Source organism: Bos grunniens, chromosome 9, assembly GCF_055505025.1.
Source record: "Bos grunniens cultivar Pamir isolate PY7600 chromosome 9, Bosgru_T2T1.0, whole genome shotgun sequence".
Lineage (NCBI taxonomy): Eukaryota > Metazoa > Chordata > Mammalia > Artiodactyla > Bovidae > Bos > Bos grunniens.
The window spans coordinates 57,561,472-57,587,122 of record NC_141173.1 but is presented as its reverse complement, the minus strand read 5'-3'; the positions used below and the strand labels follow the sequence as shown (position 1 = coordinate 57,587,122).

Here is a 25,651-nt window from a genome sequence, read left to right as displayed (position 1 = left end):
GTTGTCTGCACTGTTGCCTTGACTTCTATAAAGGGACACTGATTAAACATACTTTCAAAATGTTTAGGATTTTGTCAGAAAACCTAACTCTTCTGACTGCTCTTCTGAGTTACACTGTTTTGAACTTTCATGTAATTTCCCATAGCCAGTGATTTTTTAAATACTAGTTTCTCCTTATAGAGAACTCTTTTGGGTCATTCTGCTCTGGTGTGAATTGGGGCCTGTCAGAGGTTGTGGGACTAAGTCTTTCAAGCTGAAATGAAGGGATAAGAATAAAGTTCCCATGTATCATAGTTTTACTTTGTCAGTTTAGACCTCCATTTCCAGAGTTATCTAGAGAGAGACCAATGTGATGGGCTTTGCAGTGGGAGCCTCTCTCCACTCAAAGACCACCTCTCTTTGTTTACCATGGCAGCTATTATTTAGCAGGGGCACTTCCCAGGATACACCATGAGCGAGTGCCATGGGATCAGATGTGTAAGGCAGACAGAAATTGGGCACTTAACTGAAATTCTGATGGAATCACAAATTACTATCTTACTGTCCTGATACCTGGTTTTTCTGCAAGTTGCTGCTAGTGAGTTCTTTTGGGATCTCTTCACTTATTTCCCAAGCAAGGTATTCATTTGCGTGCAGACAAGACGTTGTCTGTGCAGATTCTCCTTGTATAGAGAATTTCCCTGAAGTTCCTGGTGTGAGACAGTTATTCTTCCATGTTTTCTAATGCTGGATACAGGATTTTCTCTGTATATATTGTATATGCAGATAGTCCTTTCAATATGATTTTGAGAAGGAAGTTAAATGTATGTCTCATTCATTATTTAATCAAGATATCAGCATGATACCCTTAATATCAGGTATTAAGTGAGGGTACCTCTGACCATCCAAAGAAGGTCCTTTCTTTTAATTCTGAGGCAGATCCATTTATATTTTTCCCTTGGAGCACTTAAACAATTTTAAGGTATTTAATTATTTGTTTACTTATCCTTTGCTCTCTTTTACGTTCAAAGCTCTGTATGGTTAGAAATTCTGTTTTGTCACTATATCTTCATTGCCTAACATAGTCCCTGAAAGTCAATAGTTTCAGATGAGGCACCAGGGATATGAGTAAGGTAAACAGCCCAGTTAGTCTTTCAGGCCACAAAACTTCACAGCTTTAACTCTGCCCATTTTGTGGCATTCATTTCTTGAAGGGGTTGAGAGAAATATGAAAATACAAAAAGAAAAATGCCTCTAATTTGTCAGAAACAGCTAAAGGAGTGTTATTTTGCCAGTAGTAAGATTTATGAACTAAATATATGCACCATTATGAAAATATAACAATAAACCTGATTGTATTTTCTCCAGCATCATTAAAGACACAGCAAGAGGAATTGGCATTTACTTGTACAGAAAAAAAACACAAAAACTGAAGTACAACAAATAACTTCACAGTAAGATCATTAATGACAGGAAAAAGTGCCGAAGGGCATTAACGAATATTCTTTTTTACAGTATCCTCTGGAAAAAGGAGAAATACCAGTTAGGTGTTTCAGATTCAGCCTTTGTAAAGGCAAGTCACCTCTGAAAAATATTTTTAGATGAAGAGATAAACCAGAGTAAAGTATTTCAGACATATTTTTGACACAAGCTAAATGTAAGCCTAGAATAATTTGCTAAATGTCACAAAAGAGAAAAAAAATTAGTCAGAATAAATAGCTGTCTTTAAGCTTAACTGGAGTATTTTCTTGTATCTGTGCTTTAAAAAATCACCCCTGTTAGCTAACAGAACACATTAAATCAAAAGGATTTAGCATCATGGTTAATGTTCTTTATGAGCTGCATGGGCTTAGATATTACAGCACATATTTTACATATGTAATTCTGCTTTGGGACTACTTTCAAACCAATGTACAATATGCTGAATTAATAATGCTTATAAGTGTAATATATATGAAGAGAGTTTGAGAAACTCTTGACGAAAGGTGATATATATTTATGAGGTGCCAGATGTTTTCCTTTAAAAGTAATTTTTTCTGACTAACCCACACTTTGGAGATTTGTATTGAAGTGGTCTCTCTGTGGTAATATATTATTTAAAATATGTTCTGTGAGACCTAGGCACAATGGGGTGAATAAAAGAATAAGTACCTGTCTAAATTTTATATATTTTTAAAAATTGGACCATTGGGGTGCATTTCTTAATGCAGGTGCAGTGAATTAGATAGAAAACAATAAAAAGAGTTACACATTTCATATATAACTGCAGGTGTTGAAAATGCACATATTATTTTTATTTTAATATTTTCTTTTTATTATGGAGGTAATCATGATATCATATGCTTATATATCATATTTCTTCCAAGGTGTTCAAACACATCACAGTCATGAATTATTTTACATTTCATAACTTTCCCAGAGGAAAGCAGAGACAAGTATTATTGCCCCATTTTACAGATGAAGTACCTTGTTACCAAATGACCACTTTCTAAATGTCTGCAGAATCTTTTCAAGCATTTCTCAGGGACTTTTTCCTCTGGCCTTCCACAGTGTACAAGAAACTGGGCTGTTTCTGTTGACTGCCCCCCGCCCCCCTGCCACCCTGCTGCTGTAGTACCACTTCTCTGATAACTGTCTTGCCACTGTGACTGGGACACTCAAGAATGTGCTCACTTCTCCCCAAATATAAGGCAGAGTTCACATTGCAATTTTTTTTTCTGTTATTACATTAAAAAATGTTTATTTTATATTGAAGTTGAATTGATTAAAAATGTCTTAGTTTCAGGTGTACAGCAAAATGATTCAGTTACATATTCATATATCCTTATTCAAATTCTTTTCCCATTCAGGTTATTGTAGAATATTGAACAGTATTTCAAGTGCTATACAGTGTAGGTACTTGTTGATTATCTATTTTAAATATAGTAGTGTGTACGTGTCAATCCCTAACCCCCAATCTGTCCTCCCCATCCTTCCCGCCTTGAAACCACAAGTTTGTTCTCTAAGTCTGTGAAACTCTTTCTGGTTTGTAAATAGGTTTGTTTGAGTCATTTTTCAGATTCTGCATATAAACAATATCATATGATATTTATCTTTGTCTGACTTGACTTAATATGATAATCTCCAGGTCCATTGATGTTGCTCCAAACGGCATTACTTCATTTCTTTTAATGGCTGAGTAATATTCCTTTGTATATATGTACCACATCTTTATCCATTCATCTGTCAGTGGAAATGTGGTTGCATCCATGTCTTGGCTATTTTAAACAGCACTACACTCAACATTCAGGTGAGTCTATGATTTTAAACCATGGTTTTCTCTATATATGCCCTGTAGTGGGATTGTTGGATCATAGAGTAGCTCTGTTTTTAGTTTTCAAAGGAATCTCCATACTGTTCTCCATAATGGTTTTACCGATTTATACTCCCATCAACAGTGTAGGAGGGTTCCCTTTTCTCCACACTCCCCCCAGCATTTATTGTTTGTAGACTCTTTTTGACCATGCCGCATGGCTTGTAGGGGTTGGTCTCAGTTCTCCAACCAGGGATCAAACCCAAGCCACAGCTGTGAGTCTGAAATCCTAATTAGTAGGCCACTAGGGAACTCCCATGTAGACTCTTTGATGATGGCCATTCTGACTGCTGTGAGGTGATAGCTTATTGTAATTTTTATTTGCATTGCTCTACTAATTAGTGATGTTGTGCATCTTTTCATGTGCCTTTTGGCTGTCTATGTGTCTTTTTTGGAGAAATGTCTATTTAGGTCTTCTGCCCATTTATTATTATTATTATTTTTTATACTGAGCTGCATGAGCTGTTTGTAAATTTGAGGAATTAATCCCTTGTATGTTGCATTGTTTGCAATATTTTCTCCCTTTCTTTGCGTTGTCTTTTCATTTTGTTTATGGTTTCCTTTGCTGTGGATAAAAGCTCATAAGTTTTATTAGGGCCCATGTTTAATTTTATTTCCACTACTCTAGAAGACAGATCAAAAAAGATATTCCTGTGATTTATGTCAAAGACTGCTTCATTTTCACATTTTATAGCATCAAGTCTTATGTCAGGTCTTTAATCCATTTTGACTTTATTTTTGTGTATGGTGTTAAAAAATGTTCTAATTTTATTTTTTTACATTTAGCTATCCTATTTTCCCAGCACCATTTATTGAAGAGACACTCTTTCCTTCATTCTGTATTCTGACCTGTTTTGTCATAGATTAGTTGACCATAGGTACATGGGTTTTTCTCTGGGCTTTGAGCATCTTTTCATGTGCCTCCTGGCCATCTGTATGTCTTCTGTGGAGAAATGTCTGTTTAGGTCTTCCACCCATTCTTCCTCTGTAATTTTTTGGAAGAGTTTCAGAAGAGTAAGTGATTCACAGAATTCACTTGTGAAGACATTTAGCCCCGGATTTTTGTTTGGGAGTTTTTAATCACAGTTTCAGTTTCAGTACTTGTGATTAGTCTGTTCATACTTTCTGTTTCTTCCTGGTACAGTACTGGAAGTTTGTACCTTTCTAAGAATTTGTGCATTTCTTCTAAGTTGCTCATTTTATTGCCATAAAGTTACTTGTAATAGTCTCTTATGATCCTTTGTATTTCTGCATTGTCCACTGTAACTTTTTCATTTCTAATGTTATTGATTTGAGCTCTCTCCCTCTTTTTCTTGATGAGTCTGGCTACAGGTTTATCAGTTTTTATCTTCTTAAAAGATGCCAGGTTATCCCTGGCAGGTATAGGATTTGATTTTATCAGGATTACGCCCATTTGTACTTCTATGGATTCTTCTTTGTCTTTGGATGTAGGATTTATTTATTTATTTATTTGGTTGGCAGTTAATCCATAGTTAGTTGTGATTTTGGTATTTCTGTAAAAGGTGACCTCATCTTTCTACTCTGCCATTTTGTCTCCACCCAGCTGCTCCACCACACTCGGTCTTTCTTTAGTTCCAGGAGATATTCACCAGTGATTTAAGGTGGAGGAAAGATCCATTAGTCCTGGAGCTCTGAGGGTAGAGAGAATGTCTCACAAACTCCTCCAACAAATGCCGTTCTGTGTGTGTCTGGGTGGAGGGGCTGGCTGCGTGTGTCCTGCCCCACTTGCACTATATGCTGCATTTGGCCCCCTTCTCTCTCTCTGAAACTTGGCACTGACCTCAACGATGCTCCATGGCCAGCCTATGGGCTTCACACTGCAAACTGTAATGACATTTTTAGCAAGCTTTGATAAAGTAGGTCTATGTTAAAAAAAAAAAAAAGAAGAAGAAGAGTATTTTCAACAATTGTGCAGGTTGTTGAAAATACTCCTTATGGCCTTTCTCTCTTACTCCTCACTGCACTTCTGGAAGCTAAGGCAGTTTTTCCCTTCCTGCATCTCAGAGTCAGATCTACTTGAGGCCCTGGGGAGACTAGAAGAAACTTTCTTTCCCTAATCTAAAATCCACTGCCATAGGTGCCAGAATTAACTTCTTCCCATTTATCTTAAAGGAAATTTCAGCCTCACCTATACAAGAGTATGTCCCATCATATGGCCATAATACCAAATTTATGCAGTAGTCCAATTCATTGTCTATTGTCTGGCTTATTTGCCTTAAATGACATCATCTATGTGACAGAAACTGCACATCCATGTCTATTTTCATCATCAGGGAGTTAGTGTACATTAGTGTTGTCTTACCTAAGAATCCTGGTTTTTGTGACACACAATTTGTGCATGCAGGACAACAAACAACTCAGCAGAACCTGAAGTTCTAAGCCCATCAGTATGTTGGGACCCCGTTTGAGTCTCATGTATCCTTGTATCCATTCACTTAATGACTGATTCATTAAGCAAACATTTATTTCAGTGTTTTTCTGTGATGGTTGTTACTAGATTATGCCATAAAAATCAGGCAGGTCCCTGTCTTCACACATCACCTTGCAGAGAAAGTAAAATACAAGTAAACAACGAATTTTCTCTTTAAAAAAAACATTTCAGATCTTTGGGAAGATGGCAGAGGAATAGGACAGGGAGACCACTATCTCCCCCACAAATTCATCAAAAAATCATTTGAATGCTGAGCAACTTCCACAGAACAACTTCTGAATGCTGGCGGAGGACACCAGGCACCCAGAAGGGCAGCCCATTCTCTTCAAAAGGAGGTAGGACAAAATATAAAAGACACAAAGAGAGATAAAAGAGTTAGGGACAGAGACCCATCCGGGGGAGGGAGGGGTAAAGGAGGAAAAGTTTTCAAACACCAGGAAACCCTCTCACCAGCGGGTCTGTGAGAAGTTTTGGAATCTCAGAGGGCAATATAACTGGGAGAAAAAAAAAAAAAAAAAGCCCACAGAGTATGTGCATAAACTGTGGAGATGTAGTCCAGAACTCACATCAGCCACCAGTGAGTTGGGGCTGAACAGGGAGGCGCAGGTTGCTTTCTTAGGGTAAGGACCAGGACTGAATGCCCTGAGGACAATCAGGGAGCTAACGTGAGATAGCAACCCAAACTGTGGAATAGCCAGAGAGAGAAGGAAAAAAAGAGAGAGAGATAACTTTCCCATGAAAAGCTCTAACCTAAAGGGCAGCCTGGAACACTCACAGAACAAAGAATTGAGCGAATACCAAAGGAGAGTTAGCCGTCTGTGGACCAGCCCATCCCCCCACCAGAGGCAGAGAGGCAGGCCTGCCGACGACATCCAGACATCCAGGGAGGTGATTAAGACGCAAAGCCCACCTAGGACAGTGCGCTCACCAAGCACCTGGTTGCCTGAGCTCCTCGGACCTGGGAAGGGCACAAACACACGCCCAACCGAGTCTGTGCCTTTGTGGAGTACCCCAGAAACTGAACCTGAACCTGAGCAGCTTAGACCTGGGAAGTGCATGAAACCTAGGGCCCACTTTGAACAGTTCCCCTGCAGAGCAACCTGGAGCCTGAGCAGTGTAGACCGGGAAAGCACATGTGCCATGAGCTGGGGCAAACCCAGTGTGGTTCATAGACTGCTAGCATTTCCCACACATGCCAGTGATATTTGTTTGCAGTGTTCCTCCCTCCCCACAGCACAATTGAGCAAATGAGCCTAAATAAGTGACCACCTTCGCCCCCTGTGTCATGGTGGAAATTAAACACTGAAGAGACATACAAACACAGGAAGCCAAAAAAACAAACAAACAAGGAACCACTCTGGAAGTGACAGGTGACAGGTACAACAGGTTAAAACCCTATAGTTAGCATTGACTATGCATTGGAAGGGGCCTATAGACCTTGAGAAGTATAAAATGGAACAAGGAACTATCTAAAACTAAACTGACCCCACACTGCCCTCAACAGCACCAGAGAAATTCCTAGATGTATTTTTACTATTATCATTTTTAATTAAAAAAAAATTTTTTAAGTTCTTTATTACTCCTTTCATTTTCATTTTTATAACCTACTGTGGCTGCTGCTGCTAAGTCGCTTCAGTAGTGTCCGACTCTGTGCAACCCCATAGACAGCAGCCCACCAGGATCCTCCACCCCTGGGATTCTCCAGGCAAGAATACTGGAGTGGGTTGCCACTTCCTTCTCCAATGCATGCTGCTGCTGCTGCTAAGTTGCTTCAGTAGTGTCTGACTCTGTGCGACCCCATGGACGGCAGCCCACCAGGCTCCACCATCCCTGGGATTCTCCAGGCAAGAACACTGGAGTTGGTTGCCATTTCCTTCTCCAATGCATGAAAGTGAAAAGTGAAAGTGAAGTCGCTCAGTTGTGTCCGACTCTTCGCGACCCCATGGACTGCACCCACCAGGCTCTCCCGTCCATGGGATGTTCCAGGCAAGAGTACTGGAGTGGCTTGCCATTTCCCTCTCCAACTTATAACCTACTGCTGCTGCTAAGTCATTTCAGTCGTGTCTGACTCCGTGTGACCCCATAGATGGCAGCCCACCAGGCCCCGCCGTCCCTGGGATTCTCCAGGCAAGGACACTGGAGTGGGTTGCCATTGCCTTCTCCGTATAACCTACTATTACCTTGCAAAAAAAATACCCTATTTTAAAAGCAAATTTGATATATATTTTTTATAATTTTTGTGATTGATTTTGTTTTATATTTTTAATATTATATTTTTGAGTGTCTAACATCTCTAGATTTTTAGTCTTCACTTTTTGATATTTGTTATCAATTTTTTACCTATAAGAATCTAATCTTCAGTATCCATTTTTACTTAGGACTGTGATTACCAGCTTGATTGCTCTCTCCCCTTTGACTCTCCCTTTTCTCCCCAGGTCACCTCTATTTCCTCCCTCCCCCTTCTCTTCTCTACTTAACTCTGTGAATCTCTCTGGGTATTCTGGGCTGTGCAGAACACTCAAGGAACTAATTACTGGCTAGATTGCTCTCTTCCCTTTGGATTCTCCCCCTTCTCCTCCCTGTCACCTCTATCTCCCTCCTCCCTCATCTCTTCTCCTTGTCACTCTTGGAACCTCTCTGGGTGTCCCTTACTGTGGAGAATTTTTTCACCATTAACCTAGATGTTTTATCATCTGTGCTGTATGGATGGAAGTCTTGAGGCTACTGTAAGAATAAGACTGAAAGCGAGAGGCAGGAGGCTTAGATCCAAAACTTGAGAACACCAGAAAACTCCTGACTCCAGGGAACATTAATTGACAAGAACTCATCCAAAAGCCTCCATACCTACACTGAAACCAAGCACCACCCAAGAGCCAACAAGTTCCAGACCAAGACATACCACACTAATTCTCCAGCAATGCAGGAACATAGCCCTGAGCATTAATATACAGGCTGCCCAAAGTCACACCAAACCCATAGACACCTCAAAACTCACTACTGGACACTCCAGAGAGAAGAGATCCAGGTTCACCCACCAGAACAATGATGCAAGCTTCCCTAACCAGAAAACCTTTACAAGCCCCTAGTCCAACCCCACCCACAGGAAGCAACATTCACAATAAAGAGAAACCACAAACTTCCAGCATACAGAAAGGCCACCCCAAACACACCAATCTAAACAAAATGAAAAGGCAGAGAAATATTCAGCAGTTAAAGGAACAGGATAAATGCATATGAAACCAAACAAAGGAGGAGATCGGGAGTCTAACCTGAAAAAGAATTCAAAATATGATAGTAAAGATGATCTCAAATCTTGAAAACAAAATGGAGTTATAGATAAATAGCCTGGAGACAAGGATTGAGAAGATGCAAGAAATGTTTAACAAGGACCTAGACGAAATAAAAAAGAGTCCATCAATAATGAATAATGCAACAACTGAGATCCAAAGGACTCTGGAGGGAACCAACAGTAAAATAATTGAGGCAAAAGATAGGAAAAGTGAGGTGGAAGATAGAATGGTGGAAATAAATGAAGCAGAGAGGTAAAAAGAAAAAAGAATTAAACAACCTCAGAGACCTCTAGGACAATGTCAAATGCCCCAACATTCAAATCATAGGAGTCCCAGAAGAAGAAGACAAACAGAACGGCCGTGAGAAAATACTTGAGGACATAATAGTTGAAAACTTTCTAAAATGGGGAAGGAAATAGCCACCCAAGTTCAAGAAACCCAGAGTCCCAAACAGGATAAACACAAGGCGAAACACCCCAAGACACATATTAATCAAATTAACAAAGATCAAACACAAAGAGCAAATATTAAAAGCAGCAAGGGAAAAGCAACAAATAACACACAAGGGGATTCCCATAAGGATAACGGCTGATCTTTCAATAGAAACTCTTCAGGCCAGAAGGGAATGGCAGGGCATACTTAAAATGATGAAAGAGAAAAATCTATAACCCAGATTACTATACCCAGCAAGGATCTCATTCAAATATGAAGGAGAAATCCAAAGTTTTACAGAGAAGCAAAACTTGAGAGAATTCAGCACCACCAAGCCAGCTCTTCAATGAATGCTAAAGGATCTTCTTTAGACAGGAAACACAGAAAAGGTTTATAAACTCAAACCCAAAACAACAAAGTAAATGGCAAAGGGATCATACTTATCAATAATTACCTTAAATGTAAATGGGTCAAATGCCCCAATCAAAAGACAAAGACTGGCTGAATGGATACAAAAACAAGACCCTTATATATGCTGCCTGCAAGAGACCCAGCTCAAACCAAGGGACACATACAGACTGAAAGTGAAGGGCTGAAAAAAGATATTTCATGCAAATGGTGACCAAAAGAAAGCAGGAGTAGCAATACTCATATCAGATAAAATAGACTTTGAAATAAATAAAGGCTGTGAAAAGAAACAAAGACACTACATAATGATCAAAGGATCAATCCAAGAAGATATAACAATTATAAATATATATGCACCCAACATAGAAGCACCACAATATGTAAGGCAAATGCTAACAAGTATGAAAGGGGAAATTAACAGTAACACAATAATGGTGGGAGACTTTAATATCCCACCCACACATATGGATAGATCAACTAAACAGAAAATTAGCAAGGAAACACAAACTTTAAATGATGCAATGGACCAGTTAGACTTAATTGATATCCATAGGACATTTCACCCCAAAACAATGATTTTAACCTTTTTCTTAAGTGCACATGGAACATTCTCCAGAATATACCACATCCTGGGCCATAAATCTAGCCTTGGTAAATTCAAAAAAATTTGAAAACATTTCAAGCATCTTTTCTGATCACAGTGCAGTAAGATTAGATGTCAACTTCAGGAAAAAAAAAAAAAAAAGATTAAAAATACAAGCATGTGGAGGCTAAAGAGCACACTTCTGAATAACCAACAAATCACAAAATAAATAAAAAAAGAAATCAAAATATACATAGAAATGAATGAAAATGAAAACATGACAACCCAAAACCTATGGGATTCAGTAAAAGCAATGCTAAGGGGAAGGTTCATAGCAATGCATGCTTTACCTTAAGAAACAAGAGAAAAATCAAATAAATAGCCTAACTTTACACCTAAAGCAACTAGAAAAAGAAGAAATGATGAACCCCAGGGTTAGTAGAAGGAAAAAAATCATAAAAATTTGGGCAGAAATAAATGGAAAAGAAACAAAGGAGACTATAGCAAAAGTCAATAAAGCTAAAAGCTGGTTCTTTGAGAAGATAAATAAGTTAGACAAAACATTAGCCAAACTCATCAAGAAAAAAGGGAGAAAAATCAAATCAACAAAATTAGAAATGAAAATGGAGAGATCACAACAGCCAACACAAAAATACGAAGGATCATAAGAGCCTACTATCAGAAACTATATGCCAATTAAATGGACAACTTGGAAGAAATGGACGAATTCTTAGAAAAGTATAACCTTCCAAAACTGAACAGGAAGAAATAGAAAATCTTAACAGACCCATCACAAGCACAGAAATGGAAACTGTAATCAAAAATCTTCCAACAAACAAAAGGACCAGATGGCTTCATAAGTGAATTCTACCAAAAATTTAGAGAAAGGCTAACACTTATCCTACTCAATCTCTTCCAGAAAATTACAGAGGAAGGTAAACTGCCAAACTCATTCTATGAGAATCAGTTCAGTTCAATTCAGTCGCTCAGTCATGTCTGACTCTTTGCGACCCCATGAATTGCAGCACGCCGGGCCTCCCTGTCCATCACCAACTCCCAGAGTTCACTCAAACTCACGTCTATCAAGTCAGTGATGCCATCTAGCCATCTCATCCTCTGTCATCCCTTTCTCCTTCTGCCCCCAATCCCTCCCAGCAGGAGTCTTTTCCAGTGAGTCAACTCTTTGCATGAGGTGGCCAAAGTACTGGAGTTTCAGCTTTAGCATCAGTCCTTCCAAAGAACACCCAGGACTGATCTCCTTTAGAATGGGCTGGTTGGATCTCCTTGCAGTCCAAGGGACTCTCAGAGTCTTCTCCAACACCACAGTTCAAAAGCATCAATTATTCGGTGCTCAGCTTTCTTCACAGTCCAACTCTCACATCCATACATGACTACTGGAAAAACCATAGCCTTGACTAGATGGACCTTTGTTGGCAAAGTAATGTCTCTGCTTTTGAATATGCTATCTAGGTTGGTCATAACTTTTCTTCCAAGGAGTAAGTGTCTTTTAATTTCATGGCTGCAATCATCATCTGCAGTGATTTTGGAGCCCCCCAAAATAAAGTCAGCCACTGTTTCCACTGTTTCCCCATCTATTTCCCATGAAGTGATGGGACCAGATCACTACCATCACCCTAATACCAAAACCAAACAGATATGCCACACAAAAAAAAGAAAACTATAGGCCAATATCACTGATGAACATAGATGCAAAAATCCTTAACAAAATTCTAGCAAATAGAACCCAACAACATATTAAAAGGATTGTACATCATGATCTAATGGGCTTTATCCCAGGGATGCAAGAATTCTTCAATATTCACAAAACAATCTGTGTGATACACCACATTAACAAACTGAAAGATAAAAACCATATGATTATCTCAATAGATGCATAGAAAGCCTTTGACAAAATTCAACATCCATTTATGATAAAAACCCTCCAGAAAGCAGGAATAGAAGGAACATACCTCAACATAATAAAAGCCATATATGATAAACCCACAGCAAACATTATCCTCAATGGTGAAAAATTGAAAGCATTTCCCCCAAAGTCAGGAATAAGACAAGGGTGCCCACTTTCACCACTACTATTCAACATAGTTTTGGAAGTTTTAGCCACAGCAATCAGAGCAGAAAAATAAAAGGAATCCAGATTGGAAAAGAAGTAAAACTCTCACTGTTTGCAGATGACATGATCCTCTACATAGAAAACCCTAAAGACTCCACCAGAAAATTACTAGAGCTAACCAATGAATACAGTAAAGTTGCAGGATATAAAATTAACACACAGAAATCCCTTGCATTCCTATACACTAACAATGAGAAAACAGAAAGAGAAATTAAGGAAACAATTCCATTCACCAATAAAAAGAATAAAATACTTAAGAATAAGTCTACTTAAAGACACAAAGACCTATATATAGAAAACTATAAAACACTGATGGAAGAAATCAATGATGACACAAATAGACACAGAAATATACCATGTTCATGGATCAGAAGAAGCAATGTAGTGAAAATGAGTATACTACCCAAAGCAATCTATAGATTCAATGCAATCCCTATCAAGCTACCAGTGGTATTTTTCAAAGAACTAGAGCAAATAATTTCACAATGTTTATGGAAATACAAACAACCTGCAATAGCCAAAGCAATCTTGAGAAAGAAGAATGGAACTGGAGGAATCAACCTACCTGACATCAGACTATACTACAAAGCTACAGTCATTAAGACAGTATGGTATTGGCACAAAGACAGAAATATAGATCAATGGAACAAAGTAGAGAGCCCAGAGATAAGTCCACGCACCTATGGACACCTTATCTTTTACAAAGGAGACAAGAATATACAATGGAGAAAAGACAATCTCTTTAACAAGTGGTGCTGGGAAAGCTGGTCAACCACTTGTAGAAGAATGAAACTAGAACACTTTCTAATGCCATACACAAAAATAAACTCAAAATGGATTAAAGATCTAAATGTAAGACCAGAAACTTTAAAACTCCTAGAGGAAACATAGGCAAAACACTCTCTGACATAAATCACAGCAGGATCCTCTATGACCCACCTCCCAGAGTAATGGAAATAAAAGCAAAAATAAACAAATGGGACCTAATTAAACTTAAAAGCTTTTGCACAATGAAGGAAACAATAAGCAAGGTGAAAAGACAGCCTTCAGAATGGGAGAAAATAATGGCAAATGAAGTAACTGACAAATAATTAATCTCAAAAATATACAAGCAGTTCATGCAGCTCAATTCCAGACAAATAAATGACCAAATCAAAAAATGGGCCAAAGAACTAAACAGACATTTCTCCAAAGAAGACATACAGATGGCTAACGAACACATGAAAAGATGCTCAACATCATTATCAGAGAAATGCAAATAAAAACCACAGTGAGGTACCATCTCACACTGGTCAGAATGGCTGCTATCAAAAGTCTACAAACAATAAATGCTGGAGAGGGTACAGAGAAAAGAGAATCCTCTTATACTATTGGTGGGAATGCAAACTAGTACAGCCACTATAGAGAACAGTATGGAGATTCCTTAAACAACTGGAAATAGAACTGCCATATGACCCAGCAATCCCACTGTTGGGCATACACACTGAGGAAACCAGAATTAAAAGAGACATGTGTACCCCAATGTTCATTGCAGCACTGTTTACAATAGCTAGGACATGGAAGCAACCTAGATGTCCATTGATGGACGAATGGATAAGAAAGGTGTGGTACATATACACAATGGAATATTACTCAGCTATTAAAAGGAATACATTTGAATCAATTCTAATGAGGTGGATGAAACTGGAGCAGATTATACAGAGTGAAGTAAATCAGGAAGAAAAAACACCAATATAGTAATATATGGAATTTAGAAAGATGGTAACAATGACCCCATATGCAAGACAGCAAAAGAGTCACAGGTGTAAGGAAGACTTTTAGACTCTGTGGGAGAAAGTGAAGTTGGGATGATTTGAGAGAATAGCATTGAAACATGTGTATTACCATATGTGAAATAGATCACCAGTCCAGGTTTGATGCATGAGACAGGGCTCTCAGGGCCAGTGTACTGGGATGACCCTGAGGAATGGGATGGGGAGGGAGGAAGGAGGAGGGTTCAGGATGGGGGACACATGTACACCCATGGCTGATTCATGTCAATGTATGGCAAAACCCACTACAATATTGTAAAGTAATTAGTCTCAAATTAAAATAAATAAATAAATTTTTAAAAATAAATAAAAAATCATTTCAGTTTTTGTCTAAAGATTATCTCTTTTCTACTAGATACCATCCAGAAGGACTGTTAACCAGAAGCTCCATTAAGGACTGGACATCACCAGTTCCCTTGATCACTGTCTCCCTTCCTCTCTGTCTCACTGTTGAAGTTGAAAGTTGTGCTTTTAGACATCTCTCTTCCCATGTGATGATTCATAGCATCATTCATAATACCACTTTCTCCAACTTACCCAGAGAGATAGCAATAAGACTTTGGGCAGCTGTTGCATCTGTAAATTTTCTCAAAAAAGGTCAATATTTTTCTAAAGTTCAGTGTCATCAATAAACCTAAAATGAACAGTAACCAAAGATTCTGTGAAAATTTAGACTGAATTGTTTTTATGGAAATTCTTAGGAACATAATTAATAGAAAAGGGGCATTCAAATGGCACTGTCTTTCTTCTTACACAAATAAAACATTTAATTTCTGCACATTGATCATAAAGATATTTATTTATTTATTTATTTATTTTTATTTTTTTTTAAACTTTACAAAATTGTATTAGTTTTGCCAAATATCAAAATGAATCTGCCACAGGTATACATATGTTTATTTTAAAATTTGTAATGTTAGGTAATTCCATAGGTTATTACAAAAACTATGAATTAGAAGAGACTTCCCTGGTGGCTCAGATGGTAAAGCGTCTGCCTACAATGCAGGAGACCCAGATTCGATCCCTGGGTTGGGAAGATCCCCTGGAGAAGGAAATGGCAACCCACTCCAGTACTCTTGCCTGGAAAATCCCATGGACACAGTCCACAGGGTCACAAAGAGTCGGTTATGACTGAGCGACTTCACTTAAGAGGGAAAATATAAAAAAAAAAGATTTCTGAGTATGAGCAATACCTACCATTTAAATAGCAAGTATGATTTATTTTAAAATTTTCTTATGTAAATCATTTCTCATTTTTGCATATCAAAGAGAATAGTTTTGCTTTCTATCTTTATACAGATTCATAGATTCACAGAATCGAAAGAGTTGGAAGATGCCTCAGAAGTCCTTTCATTTTAACTTCTGTTAAACACTGATATCTCTTTATCCCCATAATGGACAATTTTTTCCCCTTCTTTGGAACACACAAAAAATTGGAAAAATCACTGTTTGTCATTTCACAGTTCTCACAGTTCATTTCACTGTTGGACTACCTTGATGGCTGTCAGAAATTCCCAATTATACCTGAAATTCTGCCCTTTTAGTCTTCTAAACATTGGCATAATTGGTGCTCTCTCTCTACATATATGAAAAGAAAAATAATGTGCCTTCCATCACCACCCCCCCCTTTTTATTTCCAGGCTAAAAACCTTACTTTATAGTAAGAGAAGAATCCTTTATGTCAGGCAGGGAAGCAACACAACAAATATACAGAACAAGCACTTTGTGAATTCAACTCACAGTACTGGTTAGAGCATGGAATTCATGAGCAGTAAGAGAAAAGAGAAAAATTGGAAATGAGACTGGAGTCTGATTGTGGGTGGCTATGGGCAAGAGGATCTTTGCTGTGTTTATTAGGCAGGTTCCTGATATGATCAGAGAGCTGCTTCTGGAAGATTGATCAGAACATGACTAGAGCATGAGTCCCAGATGAATATGAAGTTTTGGTCATTTTTCCTCCATAGCTTTTCAACATTCCAATCCTTGTGTAACTCCTTTTGTTGAGTGTGGGCTGAACATAGTAACTAAATTCTAACCAACAGAAAGTACTGTAAGTGCTAGGCTGTCACTTTATAACTAGCTTACATAAGATTGTTACTTTCATCTTAACAGCAGACTCTTTCTCTATTGCCTGCTCAGTTTGCATGGATTCATGAAGCAAGTTGACTCCTTGGAAAGATCCACAAGCAAGGAACTGAGAATTCCCTCTGGCCGACTACCAGTGAGAAACTGAGGCCCTCAGTCCAAGAGCTTGCAAAGAAGAGAATCCTGCCACCAACCACATGAACTTGGAAGTGGATATTTCCCCAGTTAAACCTTGAGATGACTACATCCCAGCTGACCGAGGAATTACAACGGGTAAGAGACTTTTAAACAGAGGACCCAGCAAACTCATCCTGGATTCTTGACTTAAGTAACTTAGCTAAAAATGTGTCTTGTTTTAAGCTGCTGATTTTTATGGTAAATTGATTACTTCTGAGCATATGAGCTATAGGAGCTTAACTTGATGCAGAGGTTGTGAGGTTGCAAACACTGGACAAGAGTATAGTGATGCCCAGAAATGATGGGAGATTATAAATGTTTAGATTATGGATTTTGATGGTTCTGTATATGTACATTCATAGAGTTCATTCGTATTCAGCAATAAAACAGAACTGTATCATCTGGACTGAGGTATTACTGACAGCAAAAGGGAGTATTTTTGTATCCCTAGAGAGCACATTTGATAAATTTTTATGAGCAACTTTGTAGACGCAAAGTATGTACCATGCTAAAATGTTCATTTTTTTTTTTAAACTGGTAGAAGACCAGTCAGTGAAACCTCTAAATAGGACCTCAAAAATTAAGAAAGAAGTTAGCCCTCATATTTTAATGTGTTCTTGCTACCATTTTTCAACTGTAAAACTCATTCCAAATATTTGAACTTACAGAGCAGATCTTTGGCATGATAGCTGAAAGCATAACAAGTAAACCACCACCACCAGAAACAAAACGAAGTGCTGCCAAACCAAGTCAAATTGCTTTACTCTGCCAAGTCCAAACACTGATATAGTCTTTCTTGTGAAAATACCTCATTAATGAATGTTTCTATGATTCTGCATTTTGTTACAGAAATTTCACAAGGGAATATTAATTTCCCTTATTGGGAGAACTAGAAATGCTGAGGAAACACATATAAAGAACAATCCCTTTGAAGCATGGGAGTTCTAACAAGGCAAGAAGAATTATGGGACCAACAACCAGGGGGAGATAGAAACTCCAAGAGGTAAACTCAGTATTTGGGGCTACTTTTTTCCTAGGTTTAGAGGCATCTGTAGATTCTATTCTATCTGTAGATTCCTACGCTGGAGTCGCAAATGACAACCTACTCCAGTGTTCTTGCCTGGGAAATTCCAGGGGCCTGGTGGGCTACAGTCTGTGGGGTCACAGAGTCAGACATTACTGAGTAACTGAGCACAGACACATATACAATAGATTCTATTAGAGACAAGCTGAGCAGAACTTTTGATAAATTAACAGTTCTAAGGAACAGAAATTCAAATATAAGACAGCCAAATTAGAAACCCTAGAAAATCCCTATGACTTGAATTAGAACCTCCAAGGGATACATTCCAGAAGAGAGAAACCAGAAATAAGAAATATCCTGTCCCTAACAAGGGTTGACACTCTCAGTTTAAACTGTCTCAGGCTCAGTAACTGGATTAAGATGATCACCACTTGCTAGTTCACCAGCTGATGGTCTAAATCAAACATAAATCTTCAAAGGGATTCACTTTTGGGTAAGATGGAACATTTTGAGGCAGATCAAAACAATTATAAAACAGAAAACCTAGAAGAGTTACCAAATTATTTTCTTTTTTCTTTTATTCATTTCTGGACAATATTTTATTCTAACATGGATTCATTAAGAGCCGTTAACTCACCCGGCTCTTGAAGGCATCAGAGAACTTTAGCAGCTGCAAAGACTAAAAAGAGTAAGATTCCAACAAGAGGATTCATTATGGAGAAGAGCTAAGGGCTTGAGCATCCTTGAAGGCATTTGTTGGTTGTAGATTTGAGACCAAATGGAGATTCCTAAGCAAACCTGCACACAGGGTTGCTACTAGGAGGACAGACAGAGTGACTGGCAGAGATTGGAGGGGTCACATAGAAGAATCAGAGGTTTCAAAAACCTCAGATATAGTGCTCTCTCCTGCAGTGTATGTCTTAAACGCTAAAACAGCACAGAGCTGGAGGCCAAAGAACTAAGACCGAAGATAAAGTGCCTAAAAATCCAGGGACTGTATTGGAAGATTAATTGTAACTTTGTCCATTTTTCCTGAGCTTGTTTAGTTGCTTCAGTCGTGTCTGACACTTTTGCGACCCCATGGACTGTAACCCACTAGGTTTCTCTGTCCATGGGATTCTCCAGGCAAGAATACTGGAGTGGGTTGCCATTTCCTTCTTCATTCCTGAGCTTAACTAAGGATTTAATGCAATTCCAACCAGATTCCTCAAGGGTAATTTTTAGGAGAAACTGACAAACAGATTAAAAATGAATATGGAAATGCAAAAAAGAAAACCAAAATTAAATTAGGGAATGTACACTAACATATACCAAAACTCAATAACTATTATAAAAATGTAGTTAAGACAGTATGTATTGGTATAGGTACCAATACGTAGGCCAATGAAATGAAGAGTCCAGAAACCTACCACCTGTTTATGGTCACTTGATTTATGACATATATGATGGCAGGGGGCAAATATTATCTTTCCAATAAATTATCTTGTGTCAACTATATACCCATAGGAGAAAAAATGAAATCTGGCACTTGCCTCACACTTACATATAAGCCAGTTCCTGGTGGGTTAAAGTGAAAAATATGAAAATTATACCAATAAAGTTTTAAAAGATCCAATTAAAATAAATAAATTTATATTAAAAAAAAGATAATAGAAGGAAATCATCTTGACCTTGGGAAAGGAAAAGAATTTTTATATTAAAGTGATAACCATAAAGAACAGACCTGGGGTCTGTGATACAAGTGAAGTAAGTCAGAGAAAAACAAATATTGTATATTAATACATGTATATGAAGTCTAGAAAAATGGTACAGATGAACGTATTTGCAGGGCAGGAATAGCGATATTGACATAGAGAACCAAAATGGGGACATGGGGTCAGGGGAGGGGAGGGTGGGAAAAATTGGGAGAGTAGGATTGATATATATACATATATATATATATATATATATATATACTGTCATGTATAAAATTGATAGCTAGTGGGAACTTGCTGTAGAGCACAGGGAGCTCAGCATGGTACTCTCAGATGACCTAAGGCCAGGAGCTGGAGGATCAAGAGGGACAGAATATATGTATACATATAACTCATTCCCATATGGCTTCCATAATGGCTCAGCAGGTTAAGAACCTGCCTGCAATTCAGGAGACACAAGAGATGTGGGTTCGATCCTTGGGTCGGGAAGATCCCCTGGAGAAGGAAAGGACAACCCACTCCAGTATTCTTGCTTGGAGAATTCCATGGACAGAGGAGCCTGGTGGGCCCCAGTCCATGGGGTCACAAAGAGTCGGGCACGACTGAGTGACTATTACTAACTCATTCACTTTATTGTACAGAAGAAACTAACAACATTATAAAGCAATTATCTTCCAATTGAAAAATAAACATGGAATTGCTGTGTGATATGGTAATTCTACTTCTGGGAATATACCCAAAAGAAGTGAAAGCAGGAACTCAAACAGACATTTGTATACACACCCACATTCATAGCATCAGTATTCCCAAGAGCTGAAAGGCAGAAACAATCCAAATAACTATTGGATGAATGGATAAACAAAATGTGGTATATATATATATGTGTGGAATATTATTCAGCCTTAAAAAGCAAGAAAAACACCAATACAGTATACTAACACATATATATGGAATTTAGAAAGATGGTAACAATAACCCTGTGTACGAGACAGCAAAAGAGACACTGTTGTATAGAACAGTCTTATGGACTCTGTGGGAGAGGGAGAGGGTGGGAAGATTTGGGAGAATGGCATTGAAACATGTATAATATCATGTATGAAACGAGTCGCCAGTTCAGGTTCAATGCATGATACTGGATGCTTGGGGCTGGTGCACTGGGACGACCCAGAGGGATGGTATGGGGAGGTAGGAGGGAGGAGGGTTCAGGATGGGGAACACATGTATACCTGTGGCGGATTCATTTCAATATTTGGCAAAACTAATACAATTATGTAAAGTTTAAAAATAAAATAAAATTAAAAAAAAATAAAGTTAAATCACAAACCCCCCAAAAAATAAATAAATAAATCACAGGAATGATATTAAAAAAAAAGAAAGAGTTATTTTGATATAACATGGATGAAAGTTGATGTTATGAACCTTAACATTATGCTAAGTAAAATAAGCAGACACAAAAGGATAAACATTGCTATTCTATTCATATGAGATACATAAAGAAGTCAAATTCATAGAGACAAAAACTAGAACAATCATAGAGACAAAAACTAGACAAAAGCTAGAACTGGGGGAAGGGAGGTGTGGGGCATTGTTTAATAGGTGCAAAGTTTCAGTTAGGGAAGATGAGAAGTTCTGGAGATGGACAGTAGTGCTGGGTTCAATTCAGTTCAGTTGCTCAGTCGTGTCTGACTCTTTGTGACCCTATGGTCTGCAACACACCAGATCTCCCTCTCCATCACCAAATCCCACAGCTTGCTCAAACTCATGTCATTTCCTCTGTCGTCCCCTTCTACTCCTGCCTTCAACCTTTCCCAGCATCAGGGTCTTTTCAAATGAGTCAGCTCTCCACATCAGGTGGTCAAAATATTGGAGTTTCAGCTTCAGCATCAGTCCTTCAAATGAATATTCAGGACTGATTTCCTTTAGGATGGACTGGTTGGATCTCCTTGCAGTCCAAGGGACCCTCAAGAGTTTTCTCCAGCACCACAGTTCAAAAGCATCAATTCTCTGTTGCTCAGCTTTCTTTATAGGGCAAATCTCACGTCCATACATGACTACTGGAGAAACCATAGCTTTGACTAGACAGACATTTGTTGGCAAAGTAACATCTCTGCATTTTAACATGGTGTCTAGGTTGGTCATAGCTTTTTTTCCAAGGAGCAGGCATCTTTTAATTTCATGGCTGCAGTCACCATCTGCAGTGATTTTGGAGCCCCCAAAATAAAGTCTGCCACTGTTTCCATTGTTTCCCCATCTATTTGCCATGAAGTGATGGGACCGGCTGTCATGATCTTAGTTTTCTGAATGTTGAGATTTAAGGCAACTATTTCACTCTCCTCTTTCACTTTCATCAAGGGGCTTTTTAGTTCTTCACTTTCTGCCATAAGAGTGGTGTCATCTGCATATCTGAAGTTATTTATATTTTTCCTGCTAGTCTTGATTTCCAGCTTGTGCTTCATCCAGCTTGGCATTTCACATGATGTACTCTGCCTATAAGTCAAATAAGCCGGGGGACAGCCTTGATGTACTCCTTTCCCTATTTGGAACCAGTCTGTTGTTTTATGTCCAATTCTAACAGTTGTTTCTTGACCTGCATACAGGTTTCTCAGGAGGCAGGTCAGGTGGTCTGTTATTCCCATCTCTTTAAGAATTTTCCACAGTTTGTTGTGATCCACATAGTCAAAGGCTTTGGCATAATCAATAAAGCAGATATTTTTCTGATATTTTCTTGCTTGTTCGATGATCCAATGGATATTAGTTTGATTTCTGGTTCTTCTGCCTTTTCTAAATCCAGCTTGAACATATGGAAATTCATGGCTCATGTACTGTTGAATCCTGGCTTGGAGAATTTTGAGCGTTACTTTTCTAGCATGTGAGATGAGTGCAATTGTGCAGTAGTTTGAGCATTCTTTGGCATTGCCTTTCTTTGGGATTGGAATGAAAACTGACCTTTTCCAGTCCTGTGGCCACTGCTTAGTTTTCCAGATTTGTTGGCATATTGAGTGCAGCACTTTCACAGCATCATCTTTTAGGAGTTAAAATAGCTCAACTGGAATTCCATCACCTCCACTAGCTTTGTTTATAGTGATGCTTCCTAAGTCCCACTTGACTTCACATTCAAGATGTCTGACTCTAGGTGAGTGATCACACCATTGTGGCTATCTAAGTCATGAAGATCTTTTTTGTATAATTCTTCTGTGTATTGTTGCCACCTCTTCTTAATATCTTCTGCTTATGTTAGGTCCTTTATTGGGTCCATTTCTGTCCTTTATTGTGCCCAACGTTGCATGAAATGTTACCTTGATATTTCTAATTTTCATGAAGAAATCTCTAGTCTTTCCCATTCTATGGTTTTCCTCTATTTCTTTGCATTGATCACTGAGGAAAGGTTTTTTATGGTGATGGTTACACAGTATGAATATACTTAATGCTACTGAACTATACTGATATAAATTGTAAATTTTATGTAAAGGACGTTATGGCAGTAATAAGGGCGAGAAAAGAATAGACTGAAAAATCAAAATAAAACTGCTTATTAGAAGGCACCATTTGAAGAATAGAAACACAAACTCCCCTGCCCTCCACAAATGGCTTTTATGATTTTAAATACATATAGCTAAGACAGGGTTTGTGTCCATACAAATTGATGAGGAAAGGACAAATCCATAGAGTAAGTGGCAGAACTCTGCACTGAATTCAAATAAGACCCAACCACATTAGTCATCGGGAAGATGTAAGTTACACCCACTGTGAGATGCCACTCTTCCCATGGAAGAAGAGCTAAAATATGAAAGCTAAAATAGCAAAGTTGGGTGAGGATGTGGGACAGTGGGAACTCTAATACACTGCTGTTGGGTTTGTAAATCAGTACAACTACCAGAAAACAGTTTGCACTAATTCACAAACATTAGAAACATGACAACTTTTTATACAGAAATTCTAATTGAAGGTTTATACTAGTGAGAAATAAATCTGAGTACTAAACAATATACATAAGAATTTTAACAATAATAACTGTAAGAATCCCAACTGAAACCATAGATTAATGAAAATGAATCTCATGAATATAATGTGAAGCATAGGATGCTGGACACAGAAGAATATCATCTGTATTGTTGGAAAGATAAGCATTTAAAAGCCAAAAATTAAAAAAGATTGTGTTAAAAGTAGGACTATGGATCAACAAAATGAAAGAAACCCCACAGGATAGAAGAATATATTTGAAAATGAAGCAACCAGCAAGGAATTACTCTCCAAAAATATACAAAGCACTCAAACAGCTCAAAATAAAAGGAAGAGCCCAATCAGAAAATGGGCAGAAGATTTAAATATACATTTACTCAAAGACCTACGATAGTCAACAAACACATGAAAAGATACTCAACACCACTAATTATTAGATAAATGCAAATAAGGCTACAAGGAGGTATCATCTCACACCAGTCAGAATGGCCATCATCAAAAAACCTGCATACCATAAGTGCTGGAGAGGGTGTAGAGAAAAAGGGAACCTTTTCACAACACCATTGGTGGGAATGTAAATTGGTTCAGCCACTATGGATGTTTCCTAAAACACTAAAAATAGAACTACCGTATGACCTACAAATTCCATTCCTGGGCTTATATCCAAAGAAAACCATAAGTCAAAAAGTAGACTCACCTCAGTGTTCACTGAAGCACTGTTTACAATAGCCAGGATATGGAAGTAACCTAAATGTCCATCAACAGGTAGATGAATAGATAAAGAAGATGTGGTACATATATACAATGAAATAGCACTCAGCCATAAAAAAAAAAAAAAAATGCCATCTGCAGCAACATGAATGGACCTAAAGTTTATCACACTAAGTGGAGTATGTCAGACAGCAAAAAGAAATATAATATTGCTTATATGTGGAATCTAAAAATAAAAGTACAAATAAACCATTTCCAAAGCAGAAATTGAGTCCCAGATATAGAAAACCTATGGTTACTAAGGAAGAAGTGCAGGGGAGGAATAAATTGGAAAATTAGGATTGACATATGTACACTATAATATATAAAATAGATAAGAACTTACTGTATAGCACAGGGAACTCTATTCAGTACCCTGTACTGACCTATATGGGAATAAGAATCTAAAAAGTAGTGAATATTTGTATAACTGACTCACATTGCTGTACAGCAGAAACTAACACTATATTGTCAAATCAGTTATACTCCAATTAAAAAAAATTAACAGTAGGAATATGGGTTACTATGGGGGACAAGGTAGTAGAGAAGGGAAATGAGTAGGAGGGGACAGAAAGGGCTTTTGAGTAATGGTGTATCTACTGCTTGAAAACATAACAGTTCTAAAATTATTAGCTTCTATGAATCAGGAATCAGGGCACAATTTACCTGGGTCCCTCTGTTTCAGTATCATTCTTACAGATGAGATTAAAGTGTCAGCCAGGACAGTCTTTTTGAGACTCAGCTGGAGCTAAAGTATCTTCTTCCAGACTCAGGGCTTTGGTTCTGACAGGCTCCTGAATTCTGCTTCCAAGCTCATTCATGTGGGTCTCTCCCCAGGGCTGTCTGGTGACTTTAGAGATGACTTGAATCACTGTGAGTGCTTTAAGTGGAGAACAAGCGAGAGAATGCCAAGAGGGAAGCCACAACCTTTATATAATCTAATCTCAGAAGTGACTCTCCATCACCTCTGCCTCATTCTTTTTGTTGGAAGCACATCTACCCCAACACATTCAAGGACAGGAAGCAGGTATCACTGAGGTCCATGGAGCTTGCCGGCCCCAGATGGCGATGTCAGTTTCTTGACCTTGGTGGAGATTATGTAATTGCTTTATGGTTATTCATTGGACTGTATGTGTTCTGCACACTTTTCTATAAAATGTTATCTTTTACAAAAAATTTTTTTAATTAAAAATAAAGTCATATTTTCAGAAATGACAGATATCATGTGAAGGTCTTTTAGAATATACCTTAAAAATCTCTTTATGAGATTTAGTTAAATGGGGCGGAAATGAATAATGGGAAAATATGAATAGAAGATGTAGAGCAGTACTATGAATAGTTTGTGGACTGGTTTATATGAAACACACTGCTTGTCTTATTTGTCTTGCAATTACTTTTGGTGATGCTACAGATATGGTGATTTCCTGCAGTACTAAATTCTCCTTGACATGTAAGTTAACGTGATGTTTGGCTTGTCTTAATAAATTCGTATCTTTCAAAAAAATAAACAGTCATAAAATTTC

At 38.0% G+C, this 25,651-nt stretch overlaps 1 protein-coding gene and 1 long non-coding RNA gene across 2 annotated transcripts in view; one reads left to right on the top strand and one right to left on the bottom strand.

Annotated features, from left to right (window-relative positions):
- EPHA7 (EPH receptor A7) overlaps window positions 1-25,651 on the bottom strand; it is a 531,141-nt gene that overhangs the window by 334,283 nt on the left and 171,207 nt on the right. The gene's annotated exons all lie outside the window — the stretch shown is intronic.
- On the top strand, window positions 1,193-25,651 carry LOC147365990 (uncharacterized). Its single transcript, XR_015132355.1, has 5 exons — window positions 1,193-3,268; window positions 5,955-6,118; window positions 16,578-16,796; window positions 17,550-17,703; window positions 24,966-25,651. It is a non-coding gene; the product is annotated as an uncharacterized LOC147365990 (long non-coding RNA).